The sequence below is a fragment of the Marmota monax genome, unplaced genomic scaffold (genome assembly GCF_021218885.2).
Source record: "Marmota monax isolate L192 unplaced genomic scaffold, Marmota_monax_Labrador192_F-V1.1 WCK01_AAM20220418_F8-fsc00176, whole genome shotgun sequence".
In the NCBI taxonomy this organism is placed as follows: Eukaryota; Metazoa; Chordata; class Mammalia; order Rodentia; family Sciuridae; genus Marmota; species Marmota monax.
Genome location: NW_026694774.1, coordinates 3824053 through 3835935, shown reverse-complemented (window position 1 = coordinate 3835935; position 11883 = coordinate 3824053). Strand labels below are relative to the sequence as shown.

General features: G+C 33.2%; 1 pseudogene; it reads left to right on the top strand.

Annotated features, from left to right (window-relative positions):
* The first annotated feature begins 10616 nt into the window (after nucleotides 1-10616).
* LOC124079720 (MKI67 FHA domain-interacting nucleolar phosphoprotein-like) lies at nucleotides 10617-11681 on the top strand (annotated as a pseudogene).
* The last annotated feature ends 202 nt before the right edge of the window (nucleotides 11682-11883 follow it).

The window sequence follows — 11883 nt, the reverse complement described above, 5'->3', positions numbered from 1 at the left end:
CTTCTGATTGTAAAAAATTATTTTGAAATGATAACATTGATCATAAATATAGGCAAAAAAAGAAAAAGACTGATGTAAAAACTTTGTATTTATACTCCATTCCTTTCCTCATTTTGCATTTTTTGATATCCCATTTTGTATCTTGTTATGTTGCCTTCCTCTTAACTTGTTTGGGTAGTTATTAAAATTTTAAATGTTTTTAATATTTATATTAGGACAAAGTAGTTTACATACCAAATTTCAATATTAGAGAATTCTGAATATGTCAGGATAGTTGCTCTTCCCAGTAACTTTTGCATTTTTTGCAGTTTTCCTCTCATTCAGTAAGATTTCTTTTTTTCAGTTCAGGAAACTTCATTTATTGTATCTTATCAGACAGGTCTGGTGGTAATAAATTCTCTTAGTATTTGTTTGTTTGAGAATGCCTTTTTCTCCCCTTCATTTATAAGTATAATTTTGTTATGTACAATATTTTTGAGTTGACAGTATTCTTCTTTCAGCAATGTGATTATCTCATCCCACTCTCCCCTTGTCTATTATATTTCTTCTGAGAAGTCTGCTTTCAGGCAAACTGGAATACCCTTATGCATTATTTGTTTTTCTCTTGATGTCTTGAGAATCCTCTCTCTATTTTGAACTTTTGAAGTCTTGATTAGACTAGATTAGTTGAGTTTAATCTGACTGGTAACTTTTGACCTTCCTGTACTTGAACATTTGTATCTTTCTGTGAGTTTGGAGAGTTTTCTATTATTTTCTCTTTGAAATTTTGCTCTACATCTTTGGCATTCTCAAGTCCCTCTTGATTCCTAATAACCTGAATATTTTCTTCCAATTCTCTTCCAAATTTCTTGTAAGCTTTCTTCATTTATCTTTGTTCTTTGTTATTTTTCTCCCCCATCTATATATTTTCAAATAGCCTGTGTTTAAGCTCATTTATCCTTTGTTCTGTTTAATCTATTCTGCTATTGATGCCATTTAGAAAGTTTTAATTTTGTTTATTATGCATTTCAGCTCAAGAATTTGTTTGTTTTAAAATTGCTTTGGTCTCCATTAAGTTTTACTAATAAGAGTTCTGAACCAGTTCTCTATCGCCTTGAAGTTTATTGAATTTCCTTAAAACAGCTAATTTAAATTCTAACTTCGAGAATTTATGCATATTCATTACTTTAAGATTCATTTCTAACACTATATTTTGTTCAATAGATGAGTTAATGTTTCCCTGAAATTTTTTTGATGCTTATTGGCACATGGCAGTGTCTTTTCATAGAAGGATTAAGTACTTATTTCAGATTAATTTTATATATATATATATATATATATATATATATATATATATATATATATATCCGTTTTTCAAGAAATTAATTCTAAAGTAGTTATTTTCTTTGAACCTGTGATCACTGCTGCTATTTAAGCACTAGATGGTGCCCTTAGTCTGTGTTTGCTATGAATCTTATTATGTGCCACTGTTTCAGCACTAGAGGGGAACACCAAGTCTGAGTTTGTCACAAATCTGAAGTTGATGTGTTATTCAGGATCAACTGGTGGATTTACTAAAAAGAGTATTCCATCCTTGCAACCCTCCACCTGGGGCTGGTTTAGGTCCAGAAGCCTCATCCACAGTCTCTGTCCTATGATCAGATACACAGGACTCTGCCTCATACTGGGCTTCATCATGGAGGGAACAGACCCAGGCTCCTGAGCAACAACTATATACTAGATTTTCCCCCATAGAGACAGTGATACTATGTCATGTTGCTTGGGGTTGGGAGAGCATCAGAGTAGCTTTACTGTTGCCAGTGTTACAACATTGGGTCAGAACTAGAGATTATAGCCCTCAGAGACCAGCACAACACAAAGGTTACACAAAGGTCTGTACTTCTGTTGAGGGCCTTCTGCTGTGGAGTATTTGTTGCTTGAGATTGCTTAAGTCCACTAGAGTAGTGATGTGCTCCAGAATATTAGTTCACCCCATTGGAACAGCAGGTCTCTATCTGGCACTGGGGTGGGTCCTAAGGCTCTATTCATGGTCCTGGCCTACAGACAGGAACTGTTAGGATCTACCTGGTATTGAGTTTCACCAGCCTGGCACTAAGATCAAAGACAAAGTCCCATGCTTAGTCCTTGTCTTACTCCCCAGTAGATGTAGCTTTTCTTTGGACTGTACTATCTGAGTTTGGGGGAAGGATGGTAGAAGCAGTCTCTTCCCTACCAGACTAGGGTAGGTCCAAGAATCCATCTGTGAGCACTGCTCTAGGGGAGGGACTGTGAGACTCTGGATTTCTCTGTGTTAGGCCTAGTACTGGGTTCAAAGACTATAGTCTTGGGGTTGGGAGAACATCAGAGAGCATCAGAGTATCCATTCCCTTCCTACAAGAGAGAGATTTCTGTCTTCATGCTTCATTAGTTGGAGTTTGGTAAAGGATGATGCAAGCAAGTTTGTACTTCCTATCTTCTTCAATGTGTCTTTTCTTATTATAAAACTAGGTACTATTATCTCTCAGTGTATTCTTAGCTCTTGTGAAATCAAACTTGTGCATAAATAGCTTTTTAGATTGGTGTTTCTATGAGAAAATAATCATAAGAGGGTCTTAACACTGTCTTCATCTCAATATGGTCTGGCAGCATTTCTATACACAATATCAAACTGTCTGAAAAATAAAATAATAAAATAATCCCATTCATAATAGTTATTATAATAATAATAAAATACTGTGGAATAGGGCTGGGGTTGTGGCTCAGTGGTAGAGTGCTTACCTAGCATATGTGAGGCCCTGGGTTCAATCCTCAGCACCACATAAAAATAAATAAATGAATAAAATAAAGGTATTTTGTCCAATTATAACTAAAAATTAAATATTTTTAAAAATACTGTGGAGTAAATATACCCAAGGAGGTTAAATATCTACACACTGAAAACCATAATGAAAGAAATTGAATAAAATAAAAATAAACAGAAGGACATTTGTATCTTGGGTCAGGAAAATTAATACTGATAATATATTTATGGTACCCAAAGTTATATACAGAATCAATGAAATCCCTACTGAAATACTGATGGCACTTTTTACAGAAATAGACATAAAGATTCTAAAATTCATGTGGAAATGCAAAAGTCCCCAAATTGTGACAGCAGTCTTCAACAAGAAAAATAAAGATTGTGTCATCACACTACCTGATTTCACCAAAGCTATATGAAGAAAATGATTAGGAGTGTGATGTAAGAGCCTACAGAATGGGAGGAAATATTTGCAAACTACTCCTCTAATAAGGAATTAACACCCAAAATACATAAATAAATCAAAACATTTAACACATACAAAAAAAGAACCCAAACAATAAATGGGCAAAACAACTAAAAAGGCATTTCTCAAAAGAAGAAATACAATTGGTCAACAAGTATGTGAAAATATGTTCAACATCTCTTGCAATCAGGGAAATGCAAATCAGAACTATATTGTGTTTTTATCTCACTTAGGCCAGAATGGCAATTCTCAGGAATATAAATAATAAATGCCGGCGAGGATGTCAGGAAAAAGGTAGAATCATAACTATACCTTGTTGGTGGGACTGCAAATCAGTAAAACCACTCTAGAAAACAGTATGGAGATTCCTCAAAAAACTAGGAATGAAACCACTATATGACATAGCTATCCCACTCTTTGGTACTTATCCAAAAGAACTAAAATCAGCAAACCATAGTGATACAGCCAGATCAATGTTTATAGCAGCACAATTCACAATAAACATATTATGGAACAGGTCCAGGTGCCCTTCAATAGATAAATGGGGCAAAAATGTGATATATATATATATATATACATACATATATATATACAATGGAGTTTTACTCAGCCATTTAGAAAAATGAAATTTTGGCATTTGTGGGTAAATAAATAGAAATGGAGAACACCATACTAAATGAAATAAGCCATACTCAGAAAGTCAAGGGTCAAATGTTTTCTCTCATATGCATAAGCTAGAGCAAAGAGAAAAGAGGGGTTTGGATATCATTAGGATAAAGCGAAGATCAATGGAAGAGAAGGAGATTAAGCGGGAGGCAGGAATGACAGGAAAGGGAAGGAAATGTGGAAACGACTTGACAAAATTACACTATATGCACTAGTAAATATACAACAGTGGATTTCACCTTCATGCATATCTATAAAGCACCAATTAAGAATAAATAAATAAATAAATAAATGGTAGACCAGCAGGACACAAGGACAGAAGTAGGAGAAGGAGGAAGGAGTAAAGAGGAGACACCAAGCACTCAAATGGAGCAAATTAAACTCCATGCACATACGATTGTTTCAGAATGAGCCCAACTATTATGTATAACTATATTGCAATAACAATAGCATTAAAAATATTAAAATATCAATAACTTTTTTTTAAAGAGCCATAGTAATCAAAACTGCATGGTACTCGTCTAAAAATAGACACATAGATAAATGAGATAAAATGTAGACCCCAGATGTAAATTCACACATTTATTGTCAATTTATTTTTTATAAAGTTGCCAAGATTACACTAGCAGGTAAGTAATGTTTCCTAAAAAACAAAGCATGCTGGAAAAACTGGATTACTACATGTAATGTAAGGAAATTAGAACTTTGTCTCATATCATATATAAAGTAACTCAGAATAGATTAAAAACTTAAAACTGATACTGTAAAACTCCTAGAAGAAAATGTAGGCAAAATGCCAATTCCATTGATCTGAGCAATATAATTTGGAGGTCAATTTTAGTTATGACCCCCACATTATAGGTAACAAATGAAAATAGATAAATGAGGCTACATCAGAATAAAAGGTTTTGTAGAGAAAAGGAAACAATAAACAGAATGTACAGACAACATACAGAAGGGGAGAAAGTATTTTCAAGCCATACATGTAATATAGGATTAGTATTCAAAATATATAAGGAACTTGGGTTTGGGTTGAAGCTCAGTGGTAGAGCACTTACCTAGTAATTGTGAGGCACTGGATTTGAGCCTCAGCACCACATATAAATAAATGAATGAATGAATAAATAAATGTATTATGTTCATTTACAACATATATATAACAAGAAAACTAATAAGTCTTTTAAATGAGAAAAATACCTGAATAGACCTTTCCAGAAAAAAAAAGACATAAGAGTAGCCAATAGGTAATGAAAAAATGCTCAATATCAGTGATCATCAAGGAAATGCAAATTAAAACCACAGATGGAATGTCACTTCACACCTGTTAGAAATACTACTATCTTAAAGATAGAAGATGCAACTTTTGTGAAGATTCAGAAAAAGGATAATCTTGTATATTGTTGGTATAAATTCAAATTAGTACATCCATTATCAAAAAAAGTATGGAGCTTCCTCAAAAATGAAAATAAAACCACCATATGATCCACCAATCCCACTAATAGATATATATCCAAGGGATATGCAATTGGTATGCAAAAGAGATACTTTCGCTCCCACAATCAGTGAAGTATTATTCACAATAGCCAAGATATGGGAACAACCTGTGTGTCCAATGGATTAATGGATAAAGAAAATAGGGTATATACATACAGTGGAATGTTACTCAGTGTTTAGGAAAAAATCCTGTAATTTGTGGCAATATGGATGAACCAACCTACTTATGTTAAAATAAACCAGGTATAAAAAGACAAACACTGTATGATCTCCCTTTTATGTGAAATCTTTAAAAATAAAATTCATGGAAATAGAGTGTAATGATGATTATCAGGGACTGGATTGGGTTTTTAAGAGAAAATTGTCAAAGGCACAAAATTTCAGTTAGGAGGAATACTTTCAAGAGATTGATTGAACAGCATGGTAACTACAATTAACGACACAACATTCTATATTTGCAAATTGCTAAGACAGTAGTCTTTAGGTATTCCCACCCCAAAAGTGATAAGTATGTAAGTTAATGCATATGTTAAATAGCTTGATTCAGCTTTTCCACAGTGTGTACATTTATCAATACATCATGGTGTATTCCATAAATGTATATAGTTTTTGCTTGTCACCTAAGTAAGCAAATGAAAGAGACATCTAGAGTGTGTGTTTACAGAGCAAAGGCATTGTGATCATAGAGTGAAAAGGCAGCCATCAAAAACTCAGAAAGAAAAGAACAAAAAGAGAAGAGGCTTCAGGAGAAATCAACACTGCAGACACCTTGACCTTAGACTTTTAGCCCCCAGAACTATGAAAAATAAATGTTCATTATTTAAGGTATCCAATATTTGGTATTTTGTTATGGCAGTTTTAGTAGAGAATACTACAGGATAAAATATAGATTGCTGGTTTCCAAGGACTAGAGGAGAGTGTAATGGACAGGGGATGCTTTATGGGTGAGGAATTTTATTTTAGGATGTTGGAAATGTATTAAAGCTAGATGTAGGTGGTAAAACATCGTGATTATAATAAATGTCACTGCATTGTTCATTGAAAGATTGTTAATATTTTTAGATATTTTATTGTAGAAAATAAATATAATAGAAAATTTACATCTTAGTTTTTTGTAAATGTGTAGTTCAGTAGCATTAAGCATATTCATATCGCTGTGTATTTATATCAATATCCATCTTTAGAAATTTTTCATAATGCCCAAATTGATATTCTCTCTAATCCCAATTTCCCCTTCTCCTTAATCTCTGGAAACCACTGTTCTACTTTATGTCCATATTCATGTGACTATTCTAGGTACCTTATAACAGAAATCATTCAGTATTTGCCCCTTGGTGTCTGGATTCTTTCACTTGGTATATGTTCAAGGTTCATCCATATTGTATCTTGTAATAGATGCTCATTAATTTTAAACTGGAACAAAATTCTACTGTATTATACATCACATATTTTTTATGTATTCATCTATTGATAGACACTTGAATTGCTTTCACATTTTGATCATTGTTAATAATGCAGTTATGAACATGGTTATACAAATATCTGAGTTCTTACTTTCAAATATTTTGTTATATTCTCAGAAGTTGAATTATTAGAATATATATGACAATATTATGTTAAGCTTTTGAGTAAAAATCATAACATTTCTCATAGTGGCTGCATCATTTACACTCCCATCAGTAATGTACAAGCATTCTAATTTCTCCACAGCCTCTGCAACACTTTCTGTTTATTTATCATAATAAAACAATTACACATTTACATTATTTATCATTATCATACTAATGAGTATATAGTGGTATCTCATTGTGATTTTGATTTTTATTTCCTTAGTGAATAGATATGATAAACATAATATCATGTGCTTATTGGACATTTGTATATCTTCTTTGGAGAAAAGTTTATTCAATTTCTTTGTCTATTTTTAAATGTTTTTATGGATTTGTTTTCTTTTCTTTGGTCATTGTTGTCATTGAGTTCTTTGTGTTCAATCCCTATTCCTTATAAAATATATATTTCCAAATATTTTCTACCAGTCTGTTGATGGCCTTTTTACTTTATTGATAGTGTACCTTGATGCAGAGTTATCTAATTTTGATGAAGACCAATTTATTTTTCTTTTGTTTTGAATACTTTCAGTACCATATAAAATTGTATATCCAATGTCATCAAGCTCTTGTCATATTTTCTTCTAAGACATTTATAGTGTTAGCTTGTACATTAGTCTTTGATTTATTTTGAATTAATGTTTAAGATGATGTAAAGGTACAACTCCAGTCTTTGGAATGTGCATATACAATTTTCCTAGTACCATTGATAGAAAAAAATCCATCTTTCCCACTGATTGAAAAATATCTAGGGGCAGGGAGACAAAGATGGCCGACTCATACTGATAAATGGGCAGACACACAAATCATATGAAACAACAAGGGAACAAACCATTCTAAGCAAACCAAATAACTTAATAACAGAATCCATTGACACCACAGTGGAAGAAGTTTTAGAGGAGGAATTTAGAAATTTCATAGTTAAACTGATCTGTGAGGTAAAAGAAAATGTAAGGAGTGAAATCAGAGAGAAAATACAGGAAGTGAAATATTACTTCAAAAAGAGATAGAGATTCTGGAAAAAAACCAAGTGGAAATCCTTAAAATGAAGGAATCAATAAACCAAATGAAAAATTCAATAGAGTATCATCAGCAGACTAGACCACTTGAAAAATAGAATTTCAGGTAATGCATGCAAAATATATAATCTTGAAAAAAAGTTGACCATGGAAAAAAGACACTAAGAGACCATGAACAGAATTTTCAAGAAAGATGTGATAATATGAAAAGACCAAATTTAAAATTTCTTGTGATGGATGAAGTCTCTAATACAAACTAAAGGAATGTGAAATCTTTTCAATGAAATAATATCCAAAAATTTCCCAAACCTTAATAATGAAATGGAAAATTAAATAAAGAAGGCACACAGGACTCCAGACACACAAAATTGCAACAGATCCACATAAGGCACATTATAATGAAATACCTAACATATGGAATAAAGATAGAATTTTAAAGGCTGCTAGAGAAAAATGATAGGTCACATTTAGAGGTAAATAAATCTGGATTTCAACTGATTTCTCAACTCAGACTCCAAAATCTTGGAGATCATGGAAAAATATATACCAAGACCTGGGAGAAAATGCATGACAATGAAGAATACTACATCCAGAAAAATTAAGCTTTAGATTTGATGATGAAATAAAAGTCTTCCACAATAAACAAAAGTTAAAAAATTCACAACTAGAAAGCCTATACTAAAAAAACATACTCAATAAAATATTTCATGAAGAAGAAATAAAAAATAAAATTGAAAACCAGCAGAGGGAGGAACTATACTAGAAGAATATAGTCTATCCAAGGAGAAACTGCTACAAATTAAGAACCAGAAATAAATCAAAATAGCAGGTAATAAAAATCATTTCTCAATAATAACATAAAATGTAAATGATCTAAACTTATCAATCAAAAGACATAGACTGGAAGAGTTGATTAAAAAAAAACAAGGCCAAACAATATGCTGGACTCACCTCATAGGTAAAGATATCCACAGATGAAAGGATGGACAAAAACATATCACTCATGTGGATCTCATAAACAAGGAGGGATTTTTATCCTCTTACAAAGTGATTTTTTTGTTTGTTTTGGGGTACCAGAGATTGAACTGGGGCACTTGACCACTGAGCCACATCCCCAGCCCTATTTTGTATTTTATTTAGAGACAGGGTTTCACTGAGTTGCTTAGCACCTCACTTTTGCTGAGGCTGGTTTTGAACTTGTGATCTTCCTGCCTCAGCCTCCTGAGCTGCTGGGAATACAGGCATGCGCAACTGCACCTGGCTACAAAGTGGATTTCAAGCCAAAGTTAATCAAAAGAAACAAAGAAGGTCGTTTCATACTGTGTAAGGTCATTATACAACATGAAATAACAATTGTAAATATTTATGCCCTAAACAAACAATGAAGCACCTAAGTACATCAAACAAACCCTTCTCAATTTCAAGAGTCAAATAGACCACAAAAGAATAATACTGGGTGACTTTAACACACCTTTTGCATCACTGGATAGGTCTTCCAATCAAAAACTAAATAAAGAAGTAACAGAACTAAAAAATAAAATTCATAATTTAGTCTTAACAGATATAAATAGTATATTTCATCCATCAATTACAGAATACACTTTCTTCTTAGCAGTACACGGATCATGTTCTGAAATAAACTTTATATTAGACTGCAAAGCAACTCTCAACAAGTTCAAAAAATAGAGATAAGACGTTGGATTCTATCTGATTATAAGGGAGTGAAATTAGAAATCAGAGATAAGAATAGAACCTACTCAAACACCTGGAGACTAAATAATATGCTATTGAACAATGAATGCATAGCCAAAGATATCAGGGGTGTAATAAAATAAATCCTTAGAGGTAAATGAGAATAATGATATATCAAAATCTCTGGAACACTATGAATGTGGTTCTAAGAGGTAAGTTCATAGCATTGAGCTCATTCATTAAAATAGAAGGTCACCAAGTAAGTAGCCCAACATTACATCTCAAGGCCCTAGAAAATGAAGACCATATCTACACCAAAACCAGTAAAATAAAGGAAATAATTAACAGCAGAGATGAAATGAATGAAATTGAGGTTAAAAAAATACAGGGGGCTCGGGGTGGAGGTCAGTGGCCGAGTGCTTACCTAGTATGTGTGAGACACTGGGTTTGATCCTCAGCACCACATAAAATAAACAAATAAAATAAAGTCATTCTTTCCATACACAACTACAAAAAAAATCTTAAAAATATATAAGAACAAGGAAACAAAAAGATGGGTTTTTTAAATAAAACAATTAATGATATTGATAAACCCTTGCCAAATTTACCAAAAGAAAAAGGGAAAAAACAAATAATTGAAATTTGTGATGAAAAAGAAAATATCACCATGGACACTACTGAACTACAGAGGATAACCAGAAACTACTTTAGAAAATCTAAACTCCAAAAAATTAGAAAATCTTGAAGACATTGACAAATTTCTAGAGATACATGACCTACCAAATTAAATCAGGAGGACATAGAAATTTTAAACAGATGAATTTCAAGTAGTGAAATTGAAGACACCATGAAAAGCCTACCAACAGATTTCCGGGAGCACGCTGTGTGGAGCTATGTTGCTTAGGAGCTTTCAGCATGGCAGGTTTTCACTGTCCCCCAGACAGATTCTTTTGCTGAACCTGCAGGAAGATGTCCAGTTTCAGAAGAAGGTACAGCTGGTTCACCAATGCATAACCCAGCTTACAGCTCCTATGTATGTACTTGATGCTGGTTCGGGAAATGCAAGCCTAGAAAACAGTTGATGATTTTCTTTGTGGGGAGATAGACATCAAACAACTATTTCTTTACATTACTGCTGTGATAAGTAAAATACAGGAGAAATAAAGCAAGAAAAACTTATTCCTGGAGTAATCTTCGTTGGCCACCCACCTCAAGCACTTTACAAAACCCAAATCAAAGCATATTTCTTCCAGTTTGGCACTATTACAAGATTCAGACTGTCCAGAAATAAAAGGACCAGAAATAGCAGAGGCTATGCCTTTGTGCAGTTTAAGTCTGAAGATGTTGCCAAGATAGTTGCTGAAACAATGAATAACTACCTTTTTGGTGAAAGATTTTGGGGTAAAAATTACATGAAGAACTTTTTTAAAGAGTGGAATGTTCCATTTAATCAGACATCCAGCCATGAAGCAGTATAATCAAAACTGGACATTTATTCAAAAACTACACATGGAAGAGTGATTTAAAAGGAAAGTCAAATTGCTCAGGAAGAAATTAGCAGCAAAAGGAATTCATTATGATTTCCTTTCATTTGTTTTATCCAATAAGATAAAAGAGACTTCAGATAAACCTATAAAGAAGAAAAATATTCCAGGCATACCAAACAAGAAGAAAGGGCTTCTTAAGGCACTGGTACCACTCCTGAGAAGTCTACAGATAACCAGGGACCCACACCACTTTGTGCACTAACATTTTTGTAGAAACAAAAATCTGAAGTGGTGGGAATGGATGATGATAAAGATGATGAAATAGTTTTCAAGCAGCCTATATCTGGTGCAGAAGAAGGAGTACAAGAGACTCCAATGCCTATGCACTCAGGGAAAAAAGATGAAGACAAAGAAAAAACAAGCAGTAATTCTGAACGCATTATGTGTATTATAACTTCTGACAAAATGTGATAATTTTCTTACAGTGGCTGACTATATTTTACAAGGTACAATGAAAAGTAGCCATTGACAGAAGTGAAGGAAAAAAAACATGCTGTTTTTTGTGTTTACTAAGGGAAGAAGTGGCCTCACCAAACAGCATGTTGCCCTTGCTGAAATACAAGGGCACAACACAGTCTTCAGTGGTTGGGCTCACACTGCCTTTGTCCTGGTC